Here is a 24,997-nt window from a genome sequence, read left to right as displayed (position 1 = left end):
CAGGTTTTTATCTAATATGTCTATATTTGTTCAAAGAAATACATACTAAAAAAGTAAAAAGTTTGTATAAGGTAACTCATTGCAGCTCCATTTTTAAAAAGCAACTGATTGTAAACAACCTGAATGAATATATAGGGGACAGATTCCGTAACATATAGAACATCTATATTATGGAATACTATGCAACCATTTAAAAAATGGACTGCTATGTAACAATTTCCAGATCTACTGCAAAGTGAAAAAGCAAGGTTCAGAATAGTGTGCATAACAACATACATTTGTATAAAAATATGGGAGGCACTAAAGACACATGTATATTAATATACGCATAGATCAACTCTGGAAGGATGGATGAGGAGTTGGTGTCAATGGCTGCTCTAGGGAGGAGAACAAGGGAATGGGAGACAGGGACGGGGGTGGGGGAGACAGATTGTTTACTACTGGTTGGCGCAAAAGGTTAAGCACTCAGCTACTAATGCAAAGTTTGGCAGTTTGAACCCACCCAGAGGTGCCTTGGAAGAAAGGCTTGGCATTCTGCTTCCAAAAGGTTACAGCCCTAAAAACTCTATGGAGCTCAGTTCTACTCTGCAACACACAGGGTTGCCATGAGTCAGAATCGATTCAATGGCAACTGATTGTTTTTATTTTTTTAATACTCTTTCAGTGTTTGCATTCTTTTCTTTTCTTAATTGTGTGCAATTTATGTCTATTAAAAGCATTTAATACTTAAAAATGTTAAAAAAAAAAAAAAGGGGGAGGTGGGAAGGAAAGGAAAGAAGGAAAGGAGACAGGGAGGAAGGAAGGAAGTGGGCAGGCAGACAGGCAAGCTATGCCAAGCCAGCCAATGGGCCCTTTTGCTGTGACTTCTGGTCTGGAGAGACCAGGCCCAGAGGAACCACTGCAGCTCATTTCTATGTCACAGTGATGCTCAGTTCTTGTCCCCTGGTTCCCAGTGACAATTCTTTTGAAATTTAGAGCAAAAGAAAAAAACCTTCTTTATTTCTCTTGATGAATTTGAATATCTTTGTTTTGTAAATAAGAATTATGAAGTGACTTTGTCTCCTCTTTTTTTTTTTTTTTTCCTTTTTCTTTGGCTGCCAGGAAGCTCAGACAAATTCTAAGCTCAATTATATGTTAGTCATGTGGGTTGTATGTTAGATGATTTCCCTACCTCTGGGCTTGATTTTCTATTTCTATTACATTTTCCTTGTCTTGATTCTCTATTTATATTTTAACATATGGTTTATTTTGTTATCTGTGGGCTAAGATAATGTTTTGAATTTTTAACTAATGCTTTTTCCTGCTGGTACCGGGGGCTCTCCCCCTCCCTCCAATTCATTCAACATGACCAGGTGGCACCCTTGCCTCAAGGAAGGATGTTGCAGTAGAAGGATGAGAAAAAGCTTTTGAGTTTCCAAAGCCCAGGCCCTGGAGGGCTATGGGCCTGAGCAGTAGGTTTGGGAGAGGAGGTAATGAGTCAGAGCAAAGCCGGCTGAAGCTTCTCAGGCCAGAGGAGAAGGGAGCAAAAGAAAGTTGGCAGGGAGGGAACAGCAGAAAACCCAGATTGGTCTAAGATTTCTGTCCCAGAGGGAGCCTGCGCCCTGCTTCCGCTCAAAGCTCAGGGAAAATACAAGACCGTAGTAGAAGTGACTTTGTGGTTAGGCAGATGGGCCAGAGTTCCTACACTCCAGAAGGCACAAGTGCTTTGTAAAATGACTTCCATAAGGAGTGGGGGGGGAGGCATCTGGAAGAGGTGAGTGCATATATGTAGGGGACTCATATCTGCAGGGGCCTAGAGGATGAGAATGAGGACTACAGGGTAGCATCATTCATGGACTCGAGACCAAAGTTAGAGGATGCTCACCACCCCAGATGCTATATGATGGGCAGTGACTGAAGGCCCTGGTTTGGCTTGCCTTGATGCCTTGCAGCATTGAGACCAACCCAGGGAAGCCCTGACTTGACTGAGAGTCACTCCCTGCCACTTGGCAGAATGGTACTCATAAAAGAAACTGAGTTGCCTTATGGAGAAATAGTTATATATCTTGTGAGCCTGAGTTTGCAAGCTGTTGATATTGTGACCTCCTCAGTGGAACGCAATGAAGACACAAAGAGAGCAGCAAAGAGCTTTATCCTACAATTAATCCTTTTCAGACCCTTTCTATAGCAGGGAACCCCAGGGCTGACTGCCCCTTTAGGAGCGCTGGGATGGATAGAATTTCCATGCCTGAAACACAGCTAGAACTACCTCCCTCATTCTCATGGGCCAGAAAGGAATCTGACTCACCATGTACTTCTTCCTTGTGACAAATGTTTTCTGAAGAAGCTAGAGCTGCCACTGAGCATAGTAAACGTCCTGGAAACTTCCCAGGTGCTTCAGGAAAGAAGCAGCATTTTAATCATGATTTTTGGCCTTCATAACTAATGTCGGCCTTAAATGCTATTTGGAATAACAAATGAATGCTTGTCTGGCTCTGGAAGACTTTGCTAACTGCACTCCCCAGCTTTATTATTTCGCTGATGGAGCCTTGTTTTGTCATCTTTAGCAAGTCGTTTTACCAGTCTGACCGTTAGTTCACCTGTCTTTCAAATGAGCATAAGAGTAATTTCTTCGTGGGGGACTGATGCTGAACAGATGTTCACACAGCCCCTTAGGATCACTGTGACAGGTCCCTCTGTAGAACTGAGATTGTTGTTATGTAATAATTTTCCTCTACTTTTGATTAAAAAATGATACATGTGCACCTATGTACAAAAATGTGTCAATGCTAATGGAGACATGAGTATTTGACACACCTCCATATGTATCAGAAGGTAAGGATGGTGTCCCCAAAGCACTACCTCTTCACAGCGCCATATTACAGAAACAAAATGATTGAGGAGAAAATCTCCGTTAAGCGAGAGAGAAAAGAGAGCGACTCAGAGGGGAGAGAGAGTTTGAGAGAGAGGAGAGAGGAGAGGTTGAGAGAAAGAGAAAACAAAGAGCGAGAGAGGACAGAGAAGAGATCGAGAGTGAGAGAGGGAGAGGTTCTGACCCTCGCATGCCAACCCTTTGTGGTGAGGGCTCCGGTCCCCACGCAGAGCCGCGGCGCAGCGCCCCAGAGCGCGCTAACTTGGCGGTACGGCCGTCTCTAGTGCCCTCTGCTGTAATTTGGGAAACAAACGCTTCTTCAGGGAGCCATAAATGTCTCCCGCAAGGAAGGAAAACGAACTACTTTGCACTTCTTGAAAGTTTCCACCTTAATTTGGGCCTATTGCTGTTTCGAGTTTTTTGGGTCGTTGGCCAGGTTTCCCTCGCCGGTTGCGGGGTGTCCTATTACGTCACCCTCAGTGCTGGTCTCAGCTCAGGTGTCTCGAACAGAAAAGGAAACTGACCAAATATTAAGATTCCCAGGGATTGAGACAGAACACTGAAGTATTTGGGGGAGATCTTGTAAGAGGGTAATTTTGACCTCATTTTATACAGCTCCAAGCTGTTCGTTGCGTTCTGAGGGTTACCTACTCATTTTGAAATTTGCTTTAATTTTATTTTTTGTCAATCAAGCATTGGAAGGCTTGGATCTGGCCTCAAGTGAGGTGTTGGTCCCTGGATCTGGGCCCTCTGTCTCTGCGTCTCTGTAACACCTGGGTATGGCCTGAAGATCGAGGGTTCATTTCCTCTGCAAGTGAACAGGATATTCACCAATTCATTTCAACTCCAGCGCTCCAAGTTCCATACATGGCACACTTAATATAATCTCACTTTAGATGACACTCGGAGGAGCAGGGAGACAATTTGTGGGGAGAAAGGAATACGAGGCAGCGCACATTTAACGGGAATGTTAATATTTACTCGTGGCCGCGCTTGGTATCTGTAAGGCAGTACAGTCACTAAGTGAGGATTACATCTTCAATTAAGTAGCGGTAGCTAGGGAGTTAGTGATGTTTCACAGAGGGAAACTGCCGAAATCATACTTTAAGGAGAATAATTTTTTTTAAAAGCTACAAAAAAATTGAAATAAAAGCCTGGGGGAAAAAATCGAGGGAACATTTCTGTTTAGGGAATCCTAATATTTTGGCTGAACACATTATGTAAAATTAAATACTATTTTAAACCAAGGAGATACAATATCTAATTAAGTTTTTGAGGTCGATGGGCTTAGAGAGGATTGTGAATGTTACATCCATTGAACTGAAAGTAGAAAAATTAAATAACACTGTTCTGTAGTGACTTTCACCCAGACAAACAAGCCGACTTCCATATTCCGCTTTTACTCTGCCCCCTACCTAGGTCTCACTGAAGACAATGAAGGAGAAAATGAGAATATGCACGATGATCTCATTAAGCCTTATAACCACCCCAAGGAGCAGGTATCAAGAGCTGTTAGCCTCATTTCCAAGCTACAACTACGGGGTCCGGGTGGCCAAGGGACTCTCACCCAGGGTTATCTAGTGAGCCAGGGGTGAAGAGAGAACAGAACCACCACCTCCCAACTGCCTCTGGAACTTCTGCCCCAGAATGCTATCTTCTCTCCAGGAAAACCAGTGTCGAACTTTGGGACATAGAGGCATCTGTTACTGGTCAGAGCTACTAGAGAGAACAAAGATTTTAAGGCTTGATTTGGAGTTTTTTGGGGATTTTGATGTAAGGCGTATTGAAACCAGAGATGATGAGATTGGTTTTAAAAGGACGTTGACTTTGAGTGTATGTGTGGGTGTGGTGAAATTGCACAACAAAAATATTGGCCAATTAAACAGTTTGTACATGACGTTGATTACACTCTTCACGTTGAACAACCCCATCACTATCTTTGTCCTAATTATTCCACCACCATTAACATAAACTCAATGTCCACCAAGCAAAAACGCCTCCTTTCCCCCTCCTCCCCACCGCAGAATGTTGACTTTTAATGCTAATTATTATATTAAGGTATTTTCAAGTTACTTTATATAATAGTTTTTAAAGATAGAAAATAGATTGCTATGTGATTTTTGGTGTGAAAATTTTTAAAATACTTATCTTGAATAGTAGTCTTTCTCAAATGGAATAAAATTGGAATATGTATAAATATCGAAAGACAACGTGGACATAGACAAATACTCTAAGTGCAGAGACTAAATATTTCAATCATATTTTCACTGGTTTTCTCTTTAAATTCTTATTTTTGTCTCTTCTATCACTGTTCCAAACATTCTTTTGAGAAACATTTACCGTTAGTGATGTGTAATAAAATAACCCATCATTTTAAAAAGTTTAAACTTTAAATAGTATCTATTTTGTCTATAGTTCCTGAGATAAATTAAGCAGTGTCACATTTAATATTTAAGGAAGAAAAAAAAAGAAATCTCAGGACATCTTCATATAGAATTGAAAGAAATTTGGTCAGAAGGCTATTTGAAATTAGAATATTCAAATTATAATTTGGCAATAAGGAAGTAGTTTAAATAATTGAAAATGAGGTATGAGCTGCAAGAAGTTGCTCTTTGGTGGTCATTTGTTTCAATTGCCACAAGCAAGATGTAGGTTTTAAAAATAGATCGCCAGGGCAGAGCAAGTGTCTCTGACAGGCACTTGCAGGCAGGATTCTAGAAATTCCAATCATTTAACAAATTGCACCATTAAAAGTCATAATAGGTCTAAAAGCTATTCTTAAAGGAACTTACTAAGTAATTTGACCTACATAATCATCTTGTTAAATTCATTTGATATCATGAGACAGTGAAATATGCATAGTACATTATATTAAAGAGAAAAGTACCCTTCAATTGGTATCTGATGTGCACTTTGCAATAGCAGCTATTAGTTGTCTATAAAACTCCTAGACATGATTTGATTTGATTTGATTACTGTTATATCATTTTACTTTGTGATATACAGGAGTGGAGATTACAGGTCTGCTATTGCTTACTAGGAAATGTTTCACGCAGGATGTTTTATTTATTAGCATAAAGAGACACAGTGGATTGTTGGGTGATTCAAGTGATAATACAACTGCCGTACTTGTTGAAAACAGCTCTAATTCAATAGCAAGGCGACAGTCAGTCTCTGGGTTGATCTATGCCTAAGCAAACTGGCTCTGAAAGCAAGACATTGTCCACTTAAAAGGATCTTTGTAAATTTCTACAATTGCACATTACCAAAACCAAACAGCAACAACAAGCAGCAGAGTGACTTCTCAATTGTATAAGTTTATTTTTTCTCTGCCAGGAGCCCTTGCACTTTCTCTTTTGCATCCCTAAAATACCAAATCAATAGCAGAGAATGCTGTTTAATGTTACTAATCTATGTGGGAAGCACAATAGTTTTTTAAGAAGTAAACTGAAAGAGAATTCAATAAGGGGAGCAAAGGAAGAAAGGAACTCGCATTTATCCAACGCTTGCTGCATGCCAGGCACTGTGCTAAATGTTTCACAAATGCCATCAGGCTAGTGTCACTTCATCTTATATAACACTACAAGGTGGATGAAACAATACATTTATCTTTAATTTTTGAATTGCGCACATATTTACTATTTTGTCCTTTGTTTTCCTTTGGTTCATGATATTTAAGCCCTACAAGTAATTTGTATCATCAGAACTGCTTCATACTTGCTTGGGAGGGAAGAGTTGCTAATATCACCTGTCAATGAGCATGTTTACTGCAATTACAGTATCCATATTTTATCTATTCTTAACTCTTAAAAGAGAATATTTAATCAGAATTTTACTCTGCATATACAGAGTTAGGCATAAAATATATCCTTCCTAAGATACTTGCTCTTTGCTAGTATTGTGGATTTAAAGAAATTTCATAAGATCCTAAATCACACCACATAAATACAAAAACTCTTCTTTAATATTTGTTGTCTATATTATTTTCATTTCAGGACAAATTTGGTGTTATTTCAAGGAAAAATGTTACAGATTATGATTTATTTTATTTTATTTTATTTTTTTGCTGAGGAACTTCTTTTTTATGATTCATTTTAGGTTAAAAGCCAAGTTATAGTATAGGCCCTTTCTCCATTATTTTAATATAAGCCAAAATCAGACCTAGTGTATTATAAACCTTTACTGTGAGGATCAGTTTAGCTCCACAGCGCCCTCTGCTGTTACTCTGAAGTTTATCACTCTATTCTATTTTATTGGGAAAGCAGATGTCAGCAAGGACACGTCACCACAAGTCCGGGTCAGGACCTCAGCTTTTAGGGTTCAGAACTTGAATATTGACAGTGAATCCAAACCTGAGCAGGTCCCAGGGACTGATATACACTTACTGAACTCCCAGGAATTCTCTTTCCAATCCTGTTGTTTCTCTTGACCTCCTGGTCTCCTGCATCTGACCGCATCAACATTAATACGCATTTCACATTTAGCATCTCCAGAACAGACCTCTTGATTTCACCACTCCAGCCCAACCTGATTTACCCCCTAGTTTTCTCATCTGTATTAATGGACCACCATTCACTCAGTGGCTTAGCCCCCAAATCTAGGAACTATGTGTGAATTCTTTCTTTCCCTCACCTGGCACATAGTTGGCCCCTCCTAAATATCTGCTGCATGAATTTAATCAATAAGGAAGTAGAATGCCAGTGTATTAATTTACCATGAAAAATAGCAGAGTAGATTCTCGTGTGAATGCGTTATTTTCAGGTAGGTGACACTACATGAAGAAGTCCTGGTGATGCAATGGTTAAGTACTCAGCAGCTAATTAAAAGATCAGTGGTTTGAACCTACCAACAGATCTTTAGGAGAAAGATGCGGTAGTCCGATTCCATAAAGATTATAGCCTTGGAAACCCTCTGGGGCGGTTATGTTCTATCTTACAGAGTCGCTATGAGTCAGAATTGACTCAAGGCAATGGGTTTTGTTATTTATTGATTGATTGATTTAATGCTATATGGGGAGTCCCTAGGTTGGTGCAAATGGTTAACACACTCAGTCGCTAACAGAAAAGTTGGAGATTTGAGTCTACTCAGAGGCACCTTGGAAGAAAGATCTGACAATCTGATTTCAAAAAATCAGCCATTAAAAACCCTATGGCGCACAGTTCTACTCTGACACACATGGGGGCAGACATGAGTAGGAATCAACTCGAGGGCAACTAGTAATACTACACAGAGAGAGGCCAGCTCCTGTTCCTCTTTTCCTGAACTCCTCTTACCTAGCAGGGTATGGACCACCCCTTCTGATTCCTATGGCCTACATTAGGCAGGGGAGGGAAGAAAGGACCCACTTTCAGGTTTCTAAGTTATAACAAATTATGGATAACATTGGGAAGAATGGGAATTCCAGAACTCTTGATTGTAGTCATGCGGAATCTGTACATAGACCAAAGGTACTTGTTCGAACAGAACAAGGGGATACTGTGTGGTTTAAATTCAGGAAAGGTGTGTGTCAGGGTTGTATCCTCATCATACTTATTCAACCTGTATGCTGAGCAAATAATCCAAGAAGTTAGACTGTATGAAGAACATAGCATTAAGACTGCAGGAAGATTTATTAACAACCTGCAATGTGCAGATGACACAACCTTGCTTGCTGAAGGTGATGAAGACTTGAAGCATTTACTGATGGAGATCAAAGACTATGGCCTTCAGTATGGATTACACCTCAACATAAAGAAAACAAAAATCCTCACAACTGGACCAATAAGCAACATTATGATAAACAAAGAAAAGATTGAAGTTGTCAAGGATTTCATTTTACTTGGATCCACAATCAATGCCCATGGAAGCAGCAGTCAAGAAATCAAACCACATATTGCACTGGGCAAATCTGTTGCAAAAGACCTCCTTAAAGTGTTGAAAAGCAAAGATGTCACTTTGAGGACTAAGGTTCACCTGACCCAAGCCATGATATTTTCAAGCGCCTCATATTTATGCAAAAGCTGGAGAACAAATAAGGTAGACCGAAGAATTGATACTTTTGAATTATGGTGTTGGCAAAGAATATTGAATATACCACAGACTGCCAGAAGAATGAGCAAGTCTGTCTTGGAAGAAGTACAGCCAGAGTGCTCCTTGGAAGCGAGGATGGCTAGACTTCCTCCCACCTACTTTGGACATGTTGTCAGGAGGGACCAGTCCTTGGAGAAGGACACCATGCTTGGTAAGGTGGAGAGTCAGCAAAAAAGAAGAAGATCCTCAGCCAGATGGATTGACACAGTGGCTGCAACAATGGGCTCAAACATAGCAATGATTGAGAGGATGGGGCAGGACTGGGCAGTGTTCGTTCTGTTGTACATGGGGTCGCTATGTGTTGGAATCGACTTAATGGCACCTAACAACAAGAAAATTATAATCACATTCCATGCCTCACTGTCTGAAACTATGCACTGGTTATAGTTCCTTGGATTGGAATTGGATTGCCATTAACCCTTCCAATTTGCACTTACGGGGCATTTTGTGATGTGTTTCATCTCTTCAGATGGCTCATCTGTGCCATCATGTGGAGTCTCACTAGTGTTCCTCGCTGAGGGTAACGTCTTTGTTCTGGAAGATCCCCGTGTATTGACCTAATGGCTGTTATCCCACTTTTAGAGAATCTAAGATTGATCAAACTTACTCTTAATAATAGTTAAGTATCCCTTGATAATTATGATCTGGATCTATTATTTCATTAACCAAAAAACCAAACCTGTTGGCACCGAGTCGATTCCAACTCATAGTGACCTTAAAGGACAGAGTAGAACTGCCCTGCAGGGTTTCCAAGGAGCAGCTGGTGGATTCGAACTGCCAACCTTTTGGTTAGCAGCAAAGCTCTTAACCACTGCTCCACTGGGGCTCCATGACTTCATTAGGGATCAAAAATGATAATTTTTCTAATTCTACCATTGTTCTGAATTTGTTAGCTGTAATTGTTTTACAAAGAGCTTTTGCTCATCAACCATTTGGTTACCTTGAAATAAAAAGAAGAAGCACTGATAATAACAATGTGGATGAATCTCAAAACTCTATGTTGAGTGAAAGAAGCCAGATGCAAAAAAGTACATACTGCATGAATTCATTTATATGAAGTTCAAGGAAAGAGGCAAAACTAATAAATGGTGAAAGAAGTGAGAATAGTAGGAGCCTCTGGGACTTAGTACTGACTGGGAAGAGCCTGGAGTTTTATAACTTGAGCTAGTTTGTTTCATGGATGTAACCCAAGCCAGCTACTGTTGAGTTGATTCTGACTCCTGGAGGTCCCACATGTTTCAGAGTAGAACTGCACTCCACAGGGTTTTCGATGATTGTGATCTTTTGGAAGTAGATCGCCATGCCTTTCTTCTGAGACACCTCTGGGTGGTTTCAACTGCCAGCCTTATGGTTAGTAGCAGAGCAGTTAACTGTTTGCACCACCCAAGGACATCGTTTCATGGATGTACAGTTATGTAAATGTTCATCAAGCCGCACAGGTAAGATTTAAAACAAACAAACAAACAAAAAACCCAAACCCATTGCATCAAGTCGATCCAGTAGAACTGCTCCATAGGGTTTCCAAGGCTATAATCTTTACAGAAGCAGACTGCCACATCTTTCTCTTGAGGATCTGCTGGTGGGTTCAAACCACTGACCTCTTGGTTAGCAGCTGAGTGCTTAACCACTGCATCACCAGGGCTCCTTACAGGTAAGATTAGTGTACTTTTATTGTCTATTATTCCTGAATTCGAGTTGCCAGATTTAGTAAATTAAAATACTAGGATACCTAGTTAAATTTGAATTGTGTATAAACAACATATAATTTTTTTAGTAAGTGCGTTCTAAATATGTACAGCCAGAGTGCTCCTTAGAAGCGAGAATGGTAAGACTTCGTCTCATGTACTTTGGACATGTTATCAGGAGCAACATCATGATAAACAGAGAAAAGATTGAAGTCAAAGATTTCATTTTACTTGGATCCACAATCAATGCCCATGGAAGCAACAGTCAAGAAATCAAACGACATATTACACTGGGCAAATCTGTTGCAAAAGACCTCTTCAAAGTGTTAAAAAGCAAATATGTCACTCTGAGGACTAATGTGCCCCTGACCCAAGTCATGGTATTTTCAATCATTTCATATGCATGCAAAAGCTGGACAATGAATAAGGAAGACTGAAGAATAATTTATACCTTTAAATTATGGTGTTGGGGAAGAATATTGACTACACCATGGCTGCCAGAAGAACAAACAAATCTGTCTTGGAAGAAGTACAGCCAGAATGCTCCTTAGAAGCAAGGATGGCGAGACTTGGTCTCACATACTTTGGACATGTTATCAGGAGGGACCAGTCCCTGGAGAAGGACATCACGCTTGGTAAAGTAGAAGGTCAACAAAAGAGAGGAAGATCCTCAACAAGATGGATTGACGCAGTGGCTGCAACAATGGGCTGAAGCCTAGCAATGATTGAGAGAATGGTGCAGGACTGGGCAGTGTTTCGTTCTGTTGTACATAGGGTCACTATGAGTCGACACTCAACGGCACCTAACAGCAAACAAATATGCAAGGTTAGGGTCAGGGTCAGGGTTAGGGTGAGCTAGGGCAGTAAAAGTCTGGAAGGGGACAGCTAGCGAATCAGAGAAATGTCATAAACCAGGGACCACGAAGGGCAGCCAATGAAGAAATCTACGGAAAGCTGTTGTCTTCAGGTCTGGTTGTCAGCCTGAAGTTGCTGAAGGTCAGCAGGGCTGGAAGGTCGGTATAAAAACTGAATATGAAGCAGGGGAGACTGAAGACAGACTGAAACCTGTGAAGACATGTTGGAAACCCACATCTGTTTCTGAGTCTCCAGCCTTGATGACATGGGTGATCTGCAAAAGCTGCTGCTCTTTACCACAGAGCCACTCATGAACCTGGCACAGGATGCAGGAGAACTGAAGGAGAAGATCTAGTGAGGAGGAGACAGCAGATCAGGGACAACATTAACGAGCTGCAGTGGCACCTGGAGCTCTGCTCTGACCTTCAGGGCTTAATGGCTGCTATGTCACTCTCATCTTCCAAATCTCATACAAATTTTTCCCGTGGCCAGCCCTAACCTGGAACCACACAGGAAAGGGAATTCCAGGTAACACAGTTCCAGTTTAGCCAGGTTGATGCAGTACAAAAACACCACAGTTCAGCCCATCTCTATTAACCATACTTAACTTCCAAATAAATGCAATAGCAAAATCATGCTCTGGCTAACATGTTGCAACTATCCCTCATACAATAAAAAGCATGCTAACCATCTCCCAAAAAGAGGATACCAAGTCCCATAGGTGACTGTAGTCATCTTTTGGATTACTTCTTCTAGTCTAGTCACACTCCACCTTTTATATCCTGTAATTTAAATACTGAGTTATTGAGTTGTAGTTTTTCATTAAATTTTATCACAGGGCATGGGAGTACTAAGATGCACCCCAGGTGTTTGCCTGTATTCCAGACATATTCTTCTTTGTCCCCAACCTGTTTTAGCAACCTAATTTCCCTTCAATAGAATCAACCACCCTAGCCAGTGCAGAAATACCCATTTTTCCTGAGGAGTCCACAGTGGCCAGGCAACAGTCTCAATTTCCAGCTGAGAACCTTTGCTATGTGCCTGGTGGAAGCATTCCTTCTTTGGGAGCTAAGACCTCTAGACCAGCAGAGCCCAAAGTTAAGGAAATGGGAAGCAAAACACTTGCTAGTGGATCACTAGGGGTGGAAATGGGAGTGGCTCATCTCACGGTTACCATTATCGTTTTCACTCCTTGATTTCTGTGAACATTGGCTATACATTAGTGATTGATTTAGGGTATATACTGTGTTCTTTTTTTTTTTTTTAGTTGTTATTGAGAGTATACACAGCAAAACGTACACCAATTCAACAATTTCTACATGTGAATTTCAGTGACATTGATTGCATTCTTCAAGTTGTACAATCATTCTTGCTCTCCTTTTCCAAATTGTTCCTCCTCTATTAACATAAGCTCACTCCCTCTAAGCTTCCTATCTGAGCTTTTGAGTTGCTCTTGTCAGTTTGATCCCAAATAGTTCTTCAAAAGAGCACAAAGTTCAAGGCAGACTTTCTTTACTAATTAAGCTAAACTATCATTTGGTTTAAGGGAGACTTCAGGGGATATATTTTGTTTAAGGATTAAAGATTATCTCGGGGCAACAGTTTCAGAGTTCAGCCAGCCTCAAAGGCTCCAGAAAGTCTGGATTCCATGAGAATTTGGAATTCTGTTCTGCATTCCCCTCCTGCCCCCTTTTGATCAGGATTCATCTATAGAATCTTTGATCAAAATGTTTAGTAGTGGTAGTTGGGCATCATTCAGTTCCTCTGGTCTCATGGCAAAGGAGGTATTTATTCTTGGATGCAATTTGGCTCACATTCCATTTCTTCCTCCTGTTCCTGACTCTCTCTCTTCCTCTACTGCTCCAGGTGAATAGAGACCAATTGTTGTACTTTGGATAGCCACTTGCAAGCCTTTAAGACCCCAGGTACTACACAACAAACTAGGAGGTAGAAGAGAAGCACAAAAAAAATGATATTAGGGCAATTACCTGAGATATCCCGTGAAACCATGACCCTAAATCTCCAAACCAAGAAACCATATCCCATGAGGTGTTTGGTTGTACACAAGCAAGCAGCCTCTGCAGCTGCTCTCTCTCTCTTTATTTATTTGTAAAAATATATATCACACAGCATTTGGTAATTCAACTTTTTACTGGTGTACAACTTATTGACAATGATTACATTAATCGGCTCTACAACCATTACCCTTAATCAATGTGAATTTTCCATCACCATAAACCAAAACTGAGTGTTCCATAAGAAACTCCCCCTTTCCTCCTCCCTCCCACCCCTGGTAACCACTAATAAACTTTGGTCTCTATACATCTGCCTGTTCTTATCTTTTTTTATATAAGTGAGGTCATACGGAAGTACTTGTCCGTTTTGTGATTGACTTATTTCACTCAGTGTAATGTCTTCAAGCTCCATCCATACTGTAGCACGTATCAATACGTCAGTTCTCTTTCTGGCTAGGTAGTTTTCCATTGTATGTATGTACCACATTTTCTTTATCCATTTATCTGTTGATGGGCATCTAGGTTGCTTCCAGCATATACTGCATCCTAGAGGACCTTACCTCCAGTAATATGATATCGCTTTTTGGTTTACTATTTTCTTAGGTTGAGGGAGTTACAGTGGCTTCTATTTGACCTTTCCTAGCATAATAGCCCTCACTCCACAGGTCAAAGAATCAATATGATAATTTTGCGAGATGCTGAATATATCTATTCCAATTTTGCATTCTGAAGAAAGAAAATTACAAGCTCAGCTTGGCCAACTTCCAATTCAGGACATGACTTGAGTCAGAAGGCCTCCATGGTGGTACTTACAGATACCTGCATCCAGAGGTAAACTATGCTGAAAATCAGGGCCAGGCATTTAAAGTAACAGAACTACAAAGAAGCCAGCCTGAATTATAGCCTCAGAAAATCTCCTATGCAAAAGAGTCAGGATCACGAGACCTGAAGTGGTGGTATCTGGGTAGACGTTGCTTGACCACATTGAAACTCCAGATTCCTCTGAACCTGTGAGCCTTGCTGAATATAGCAGCTTCCAAGGTAGATGTTTTTAAAGATGATACTAGCCCTCCCCAGGGTCTGTCCCCACCTCTTCGAGGGGATATTAGACCAAGGACGAGATCAAGTCACAGCATGGCCCAATTGAGGAAGCATAGGACCTAGGACCTACTAGGGAAGAAAAGTAATTATTCACCAAAGAAACTGCAAGATGTGGAACTGGGAAAAATATTCACTGAAAGTGAATCTTAAGAGGTGATGGGCAAATGTAAGGCTGGATAAGGAAGAGTTTGCTGAAATGGAGACATCCTTCCATGCCTCAGGATGCAGCATGCTAGAAGGGTTTTGGAGCCAATCCTAACACATAGCTAGGAAGGTTCCTGGAAGTTTGGGGAAAAAGTGATGGCTCGTGCGATATGAAGTAAATATGCTAGAAATGTGTTTTGGCAGAGTACTGAAGAAGATGTAAAAAATCTCATTATGTAAGAGTACTCGGGAACCCACCAGATGATCATATGAGAGACAGCCCAAATGTTCTCCTTTCATTAAATGATATGAATATTAAGAGGGCCACCGTCATCACTGAGAAGCTTAGTATTGGCTGTTCTCTGAGTAGAGGTGCAATACTTTACTGTCAAATGCAAGATGGGTGGGATTACCATAAGGGGCAGCAAGGCTGGAATAGCTAGTCTCCAGGAGGCCTTGACTCACAGGGGTGGATTAAGATGGCTAGTAGAAGACAGTGTTCTATTAAGAGAAAGCTGGACAGCCAGGAACCCTGGGGGTACAGTGGTTAAGAGCTTGGCTGCTAACCAAAAGGTTGGCAGTTTGAATCCACCAGCCATTCCTTGGGAACCCTATGGGGCAGTTCTACTCTGTTCTATAGGGTTGTTAGGAGTCAGAACCAACTTGATGGCAAAGGGTTTTTTTTTTTGACAGCTAACAAAAAAACGGTAAGTATTTAGACACTCTGGTAAGGTATATATATTCCAGGGGGTAAGAAGTTAAATGCTATAAAGATTCAGAAGCCCATAACATTGGTGAAGTATTTAAGAGATCAGTGGTATGGGATATGTAGGGAGAAAGCCTCTGAGGTCAAGGATGAGTTATTGCTCTGGCAAATTCCACCAGTAAGAAAGAGGCACAAGGTTGATAAGCCTCTGGGTTTTGGAGGCGGTATATTCTACAACAGGAAATACTTTTCTGACCTATATATCGAGTGACTTCGAAGGAGGTCATTTCTTGAGTGAGGTTCAGAGCCAGAGTAGGCTCTGTAGCAGTTCCAGGCTGCAGTACAGCTGGGCCTGCCACTTGGGCCATATGACCCAACAGATCCATTGTGCTCGAGATATGTTTGGTAGGTAAAGACACAATGTAAAGTTTCTGTTAAGCCCTACGGGAGAGCCACAGTGCAGACCCGTAGGGTTCTTGTACAAGGAGATGCTGTCTGCAGTATAAAACCAATTAAAACAAAAAAAAGTTCCTGGAGTGTTACTGTGTCCTGGTAGAGTCTGTGTATCTGACTACAGAAATCAAGTGACTGGCAGACCCACTAAGTCATAAGATTGGGTAGGCACAACAGCACTCCATTGTACGATAGAAGTGGTACATCCAGGATTGGGCTCAAACAGGTCCGAAGGGCACAAGTAAATTTTATAAACAGGTGGCCCAGATCCCCATGTCACCTACCTCTTTTGCACCAATGTCTGTTCCTCAGCTTACACGTATGGCCTCGTGGGAAGTTCTCTACGATTAGCTGACTGAAAGTAAAAATTCTGGGCATGGTTCATAGATAGACCAGCTCAATATGTTGGTGCAAGCTGAAAAGACCCCTGTTGCATAACAGCTCTGTTCGGAGTTGGCCCTGAAAGACAGTGGAGAGTGAAAATCTTCCCTGTGGGCAGATGTTCAAGTGGTTCCCCTAGTCATCCACTTTGTGTGGAGAACAAAGTGGTCTTGTATAAGGAAATACACAAACTCATGGGCAGTGGCAAATGGCTAAGCTGGCCGGCCAGGGAATAGAAAGAACAAGATTGAAAGATCATAGATAACAGGAGCTGATAAAGGGAAAAAGCACGCAGATGGCTGTATGGAATGGACACAAAATATGCAGACCTTTGAATCACACATACACCCACCAGAGAGCATCCACTACAGAAGAGGTACTAAACAGCTTATGAACACGATGACTCATTCAGATGTCATTGAGCTTTTGTAGCCACCCCCGTGCTCATACAGTGACTCATGAATGGAGTAATCATAGTGGCAGAGATAAATGTCAATAGTATGGACTCACTCTCACCAAGGCTGATGTAAGTAATGTCATTGCTAAATGTTGGACCTGTCGGCACCAGTAACCAATGTTGAGGCCCTCAATATGGCACCATTCCTAGGAGAGAATAATCAGATACTTGGTGTCAATTTAGTAATATGGGACCCATTCCACTCTGGTACAATGGTTAATAGCTCAGCTGCTAACCAAAAGATCAGCAGTTTGAATCCACCAGCCACTCCTTGAAAACCCTATGGGGAAGTTCTACTCTGCCCTATAGGGTTGCTCTGAGTCAGAATCAACTTGATGGTAATAGTGTTCAACTCTAGAAAGGGCAGTAACTCATCCTTCCAAGGTCTCACAAAGTGTCTGATTTACTGACATGGGATCCCACATAACATCTTCTTGGACCAAGGGGCCCATTTTATGGTATTAGAGGAGTATCAGTGTGGACATAACTATTGAATCTGCTGGTATTAGCATATACCACATCACCAAAAGATTCCAGACTGGTAGAACATTGGAATGGTCTCCATAAGATGCAGCGAAGGCTGAAGTGACCCCTGCAGGGTTGGGTGCTGTTTTTCAAGATGTGGTATATACCAACTGACTTACATGGTGCTGTTTTCCCATTGGATACAAGACATGGGTCCAGGAACCATGGAATGGTGGTAGAAGTGGCTATCCATCATGCCCATTGACCTTGTTGGGGACTCACACTTCCCATTTCTTCAACTTTAGTCTGATGCATATACAAGTCCTGACCCATGGTGGGAGAGTGGGGTAGGTAGAGATACTTCCACCAGGGGACAATAAACATACACTCCACAGCCCTTAACCAATCACTAAAAGGTGTAGAGGAATAAATACCGCAGCTCCCTTGCTCCTCATCAGGATAGTATAAATCCTGTTGACATTGTCAAGCGCTCCCTAAAGCTGTGAATGCTACCTGGTCATTTTGGCCTTCTCATGCCAGAAGGTCAGCAGATAAAGAAAGGAGTTGCCATATTGTCAGGAATAATTGACCTTTCTTATCTTATAAAGAGGTAAAGTTGCTTCAGCATAATGTAGGAAGGGAGGAGGAGCATGTATGGAACTCAGAAGATCCACTGGAACAACTCTTGATGTTTCCATGCCTGGTTTTAAACATGAATGGACAATTCAGGAACGATGGCCTGACAAACACATGGTAACCAGAGACTTAAGTCACTTGGGGTAAAGATCTTGACCACCCCATTAGGCAAGCAACCCAGACCAACAGAAGTGCTAGCTGAGTTGAGGGGAAGTCTGTGTGATAAGGGAAAGAGATGATAAATATCAGCTATAGTCTCAGAACCAACTAGCAGGTGCTATAGCTCATCCTACTATCTCTCCTCTTATAAGTTTCTTTTGTCTAGAAATTATGATGAGCTATTAACCTGAAGAATCACTGGAGTGAACCTAGTGGGAGGCACAATAGTAGTGAAGGGGTGGACTATAGCAGATGCTATCGGTATTCTCCCCATATCCTCTCTGTTTTCTTTACTGTTTGGGAGCACACAGCTCCCCATATGCTTTTGCTTCCAACAGCCAACATCTGCATCTGTTTTTCAAAGGGTCTGCCCTCAGGCTGCTGGAACCACTGTGCCTTTGGCACAAGGGTCAAAATGCCTTGGAATTTACACCTCCCCCGACCCACACACACTCCACAGCCTTTAACCAATCACTAAAAGGTGCGGAGTTATAAATACCCCAGCTCCCTTGCTCCTCATCAGGGCAATGTAAATAAGTCCTGTTGACAGCGTTAAGAGCTCCCCTGTGAAACGGAGCCAAAGTTACCCTCCATGACACTTCGTTTGATATCACATCCTTGCTTGGCCTCATTCTCTTCCCATTCCACTTCCCTACATCCTGTTATGAATTGTATCCCCCAAAATATGTGTTGTAAATCCTAACCCCTACACTTATGGATGTACTTACATTTGGGAATAGTGTTTTTCTTTGTTATCTTAATGAGGCCAAATCAGTGTAGGGTGTGTTGTAAGCCAATGACTTTTGAGATATAAAGAGTGGATTAGGCTCAGAAGCAAGCAAATACAAATGGGGAAGGACTGATGCCACACAGACATCACCAACAAACTGAGGAAGAGAAGCTGAAAGACGAGGATTTTCCCCTAGAACAGACAGAGAGAGACTTCCCCTAGAGCTGGTGCCCTAAATTCGGACTTCTAGCCTCTGAAACTATGAGGAAATAAATTTACTTGTTAAAGTCATCTACTTGCATATTTCTGTTATAGCAGCTCTAACAAATTAAGACACACCCCTAACTGCTTTTCCTGAGAGAACTTCCTTACATAAATCCTTGTCTCAGAGTTGGCTTCCAGAACCCAGCCTATGATATTAAGAGGTTGGAATAGGGTTGAGTGAGCTGCTCTGCAATATTTTTCACCCTTGTTATACATATTGATTTCTTGTGGCTCCCAAATGTCAGTGACCCAATCCTTATTAAGTAATAAGGATTTGAATAATTCCTAATAAAAAATTGAAGATAAACAGTGTCTTAGTTATCTAGTGCTGCTATAACAGAAATACCACAAGCAGGTGCCTTTAACAAACAGAAATTTATTTTCTCACAGTTTAGAAGGCTAGAAGTCTGAATTCGGGTGCTAGTTCTAGGGGAAGGCTTTTTCTCTCTGTCAGCTGTGGAGGAAGTTCCCTGTCTCTTTAGCTTCTGTTTCCTGGTTCCTTGGAGATTTCCATGTGGCTTGGTATCTATCTTCCCCTCCCTTGCTTGCTTAATCTTCTCCTTTTATATCTTGAAACATATTGATTTAAGACACACACTAATCATGCCTCATTAACATAACAAAGACAACCCATTCCCAAATGGGATTAAAGCCATGAAGGTACAGAGGTTAGGATTTACAAACATATTTTTGGAGGACACAATTCAATCTATAACAAATGGTTTCTAAGTGTGCTATAGGAGTCCCTGGGTGGCGCAAAAGGTTAAGTGCTTGACTATTAGCCGAAAGGTTGGCGGTTTGAACCCACCCAGAGGTGCCTTGGGAGACAGGCCTGGCAATCAGCTTCTGAAAGGTCACAGCCTTGAAAACCCTGTGGAGCAGTTCCACTCTGCACACATGGGGTCACCATGAGTCAGAATCAACCCTACGGCAACTAGTGACAAGTATTCTATAATTCTACCTACCCACCAATTCTACTTATACCTCTACACCACAAGAAGATAATTTATTTAAAGAGGCAATACACTTGAAAAGGGCTTAGCCTATGGATGGCATTATTGATTCTTCTAATTATTGTCATATGATATGCCAGGAAAACCCAGATAAAAATCAGACTTAGAAAACAGAGGATTCAAATAGCTTGAGCTGCCCTAGTATAATCCTAATGTAGAGACATTAATATTTCTTGGTTTTGATTTCTTCATTCATTCATTCATTGGGAGTGTGGATTAGGGGTGGACGCAAAAATAAAACTAATTCCCTGCCTTCAAGGTACTCACTGTGAGAAAGACAGTCATGTAAATAAAATACAACATGGCAAAGCTTAATAGTGGAGGTCAATGAAAGGGAAGTCCCTTCTTCAAACTAGCTTAAGCCTCAACTCAGTGGTGTCACTAGGGAGGTGCAGGGTGTGCGGACCGTACCAGATGACACTGTCAGAGGGGGTGACACCAAAATGACTGTCCATAAAAATATCCCTGTAGTTAGTTATAACAGTGAAAACATTTTTTTGTAAGCTCAGCTTGCATGTATCAATATACCTGCAAAGTTAAAACTCCATGCTAATTTACTTTCTGAACTTTCTAATGCCCTCCAGTCGAAGCTGTCATTATTACCCAATTACAGTGACACTTTAAATCATGTGATTTCCTCTGCACGTGCTACAAGCATGTGTTGTTTGTTTTGTTGTTGCCAGTGTTTTTATAGTTATTGATTTTGTCAAATTTTCTGGTGTTTTAGCTACAATACTGTGGTAATTAGTATTTGTAAACCTTTATCAATAACTTCTCTTAGAATAAAGTAGTAATTAAAAGAAACGAAGGAGTGCTATACAGGAATTACGATTTACCAACATTAGTACAAAAAACATTACTAAGGATTCTGTATGGTCTGATATGGGAGGAGATCTATGAGGGGGTGACACCATGAGTTACTGCACTGGGTGACACCAACCCTAGTGATGTCACTGCCTCAACTGCAGCAAAAAGTTCTCCACCCTGAAGGAAGGTGTCATGGATTGAATTGTGTCCCTCCAAAATATCTGTCAATTTGGCTAGGTCATGATTCCCAGTATTGTATGATTGTCTACCATTTTGTAATCTGATGTGATTTCCTGCGTTGTAAATCCTAACACTATGACGTAATAAGATTGATCAGTGGCCATTACATTGATGAGATCTACAAGATTAGATAGTGTCTCAAGCCAATCTCTTTTGAGATACAAAAGAGAGAAGCAAGCAGGGAGACAGGGGGACATCATACCACCAAGAAAGCAGTGCCAGAATCAGAGTGTGTCCTTTGGACCTGAGGTTCCTGTGGCTGAGATGCTCCCAGACCATTGGAAGACTGATGCATCACAAGGACCTTCCTTCAGAGCTCACAGAGAGAGAGAGCCTTCCCCTGGAGCCAGCACCCTGAATTCAGACTTCTAGCCTGCTAAACTGTGAGAGAATAAATTTCTCTTTGTTAAAGCCATCCACTTGTGGTATTTTTGTTACAGCAGCACTAGATGACTAAGACAGAAGGTGTTTGAGCACATCTTAACTCTCATAGCACATCTTGATCACCTAATCATTACCCACATGGATGGTGGCCCTTGCACTTTCTGTCATTAAACTCTGCCCTCTCCTCTTTAGAGGTGGAAATCTCAAGCAAGGATATGACCAGAGGATGGATTTAAAATAACTAATAATAGAATAGAGGAGAAAGCTCATCTATAGATCTAGCCTCCAATTTTACATTGTCCCATCTTAGCATTATGAAATAACATTCAACAAAATACATAAATGAAAGCAATTGAGAGCTTCATCAGCAACCGACTACTATTGTTATTATATGTATTTTTGTTATTGCTATTATTATTGTTGTTTTGGTGTTGTTGTTAGGTGCCATCGAGTTGATTCCGACTTATAGCGACCCTATGTACAACAGAATGAAACACTGCTTGGTCCTATGCCATCCTCACAATTATTGTTATGCTTGAGCCCATTGTTGTAGCTACAATGTCAATCCATTTTGTTGTGAGTCTTCCTCTTTTTCGCTGATCTTCTGCTTTACCAAGCATGATGTCCTTCTCCAGGGACTGATCCCTCCTGATAACATGTCCAAAGTATGTGAGATGTAGTCTCGCCATCCTTGCTTCTAAGGAGCATTCTGGTTGTACTTCTTCCAAGACAGATTCGTTTGTTCTTTTGGCAGCTCAGGATATATTCAATATTCTTTGTTTACACCACAATTTAAAGGTGTCGATTCTTCTTTGGTCTTCCTTATTCATTGTCCAGCTTTTGCATGCATATGAGGCGATTGAAAACACCATGGCTTGGGTCAGGTGCACCTTAGTCTTCAAGGTGACAGCTTTGATTTTTAACACTTGAAAGAGGTCTTTTGCAGCAGATTTGCCCAATGCAATACGTCTTTTGATTTCTTGACTGCTGCTTCCATGGGTGTTGATAGTGGATCCAAGTAAAATGAAATCCTTGACAACTTCAATCTTTTCTCCATTTATCATGATGTTGCTCATTGGTCCAGTTGTGAGGATTTTTGTCTTCTTTATGTTGAGGTGTAATCCCTATTGAAGGCTGTGGTCTTTGATCTTCATCAGTAAGTGCTTCAAGCCCTTTTCACTTTCAGCAAACAAGATTGTGTCATCTGCACATCGCAGGTTGTTAATGAGTCTTCTTTCAACCCTAATGCTACAATCTTCTTATAGTCCAGCTTCTCAGCATACAGATTGAATAAGTGTGGTGAAATGACACACCCCTGATGCACACCTTTCCTGATTTTAAACCACACAGTATCCCCTTGTTCTGTTTGAATGCCTCTTGATCTATGTACAGGTTCCCAATGAGCACAATTAAGTGTTCTGGAATTCCCATTCTTTGCAATGTTATCCGTAATTTGTTATGATCCACACAGTCGAATGCCTTTGCATAATTAATAAAACACAGGTAAACATCTTTCTGGTATTCTCTGCTTTTAGCTAGGATCCACCTGACATTAGCAATGACATCCCTGGTTCCATGCTCTCTTCTGAATCCAGCTTGAATTTCTGACAGTTCCCTGCAGCTTTTGAATGAACCTCAGCAGAACAGACTCTGAGAGTTGCTCTTGAAAGTTAAGTAGCTGAAATGAATGGAAATGATGTAGTAAAAGAGCTGAACAGAAGATTTCAAAGGGTGGCTCGAGAAGACAAAGTAAAGTATTATAATGACGTGTCCAAAGACCTGGAGTTAGAAAACCAAAAGGGAAGAACACACTCGGAATTTCTCAAGCTGAAAGAACTGAAGAAAAAATGGAAGGCTCAAGTTGCAATAGTGAAGGATTCTTTGGGGAAAATATTCAACGACCCAGAAAGCATCAAAAGAAGATGGAAGGAATACACAGAGTCACTATACCAAAAAGTACTGGTCGACATTCAACCATTTCAGGACGCAGCAGATGATTAGGAACCGATGGTACTGAAGGAAGAAGTCCAAGCTGCACTGAAGACATTGGCAAAAAACAAAGCTCCAGGAATTGATGGAATACCAGTTGAGATGTTTCAACAAAGGCATGCAGCACTGGAAGTGCTCACTCGTCTATGCCAGGAAATTTAGAAGACACCTACCTGGCCAAATGACAGGAAGAGATCCGTATTTATCCCTATTCCAAAGAAAGGTGATCCAACACAATACAGAAATTATCAAACAGTATCATTATTATTGTTTAGGATAGATTAATGGACTCAACAAACAATAAACATTATCTACTGGAAAAAACATGTTATGAAATTGCTGCCCCAGAGGTGGGGCCAAGATGGCAGAGTAGTTAGATGCTTCCAGTGGATCCTCTTACAACATGGACCCGAAACAACAAGTGAATTAATTATATATGACAATCTGGGAGCCCAGAACATCAAAGGCGAAGTTGAGGAAACAGACTGAGTGGCAGGGGGAGGGAGAGACAGTTTGGAAGCAACAAGGAATTGCCAGACCTGAGCTGGTGAGACCCTGAGCCCTTCAGGCCTGAGCAGCTCATGGGTGAGAGGTGAGGCAGGAAAGCAGTCGGGCTTGGGAGGAGCATTTTCCACACCAAGAAAGACCCAGTGCCAGAGAGTCTACTCGGCCACCCAGAACCAGTGAGAAGCAGCCCACGATCAGCGAAAGATAAGTACTTTTGTACGGCCTATCGCGTGGATCAAAAACACCTTCCTTAGGGAAAAGCCTCTCTCCAATTTACCTCCCTACTCCCTACTCTGCACTGGGTCCTGGACGAGCTTCAGCAATTGCCAAGTCCCCTGGGCTGGAAGTAGGATCCATCAAGAGCCATTCTCCCAGCCTTGGAGAGTAAACAAATTAACAAACAGGGGAAAAAATAAACTGCCAGCTCCCCTAAGCCAGGAACCCAGGTAGGCACAGCTCCTTTGCCTAGACACAGGCATATGGGATCCATGGACTTTGAGTGCCTTTCCCCCTGCAGAGACTTGTGTGGACCCATTTCAACAGTGTAGGCCCTCATTACAGCAGTACAACACAGTATATACCTGAAGTCTAACTTGAACTGTTTCAGCTGTGAAGTGGCAGGTTTGTGACATTTGACACTGCTCTGCCCATTAAGCAGAATCTTCACGTACCCACATCAGAGGCCTGAGGGCTGGTGGCTCCACCCATGCCACCTAGCCACCTGTGACAGGGGCCCAAGAATAAGAGGTGCCCCCAGTCCTTACAGTCAACAGCATTAGGTGTTCATAGTCCGACTGCAAAACCCACCCACCTACGCACTCTAGGGAACAGGGACATGCCTTCCTCCTGGACACTTGGGGGCAGATGTCAGCCCCTTGCCTTGCTCTGAGTGTGTCCCCCTGCTACACCCAGCTGCCTGTGCCTAGGAGTGTAGGTGAGAGCCTACACCACACACTTGGTGGCTGTCTACCTGGGCACCTGAGCTGAATCCATACAGGAGGAGTAGGCAGACTCCTGAGCTCACGTACCTAGTAACAGATCTAACCACCTGGTGACAGGACATTAGAGCTTCAAAGGTGCCAATAA

This window comes from Trichechus manatus, unplaced genomic scaffold, assembly GCF_000243295.1.
Source record: "Trichechus manatus latirostris isolate Lorelei unplaced genomic scaffold, TriManLat1.0 scaffold00011, whole genome shotgun sequence".
NCBI lineage: Eukaryota > Metazoa > Chordata > Mammalia > Sirenia > Trichechidae > Trichechus > Trichechus manatus.
The sequence above is the reverse complement of the archived record's forward strand: the minus strand, read 5'-3'. Positions refer to the sequence as shown.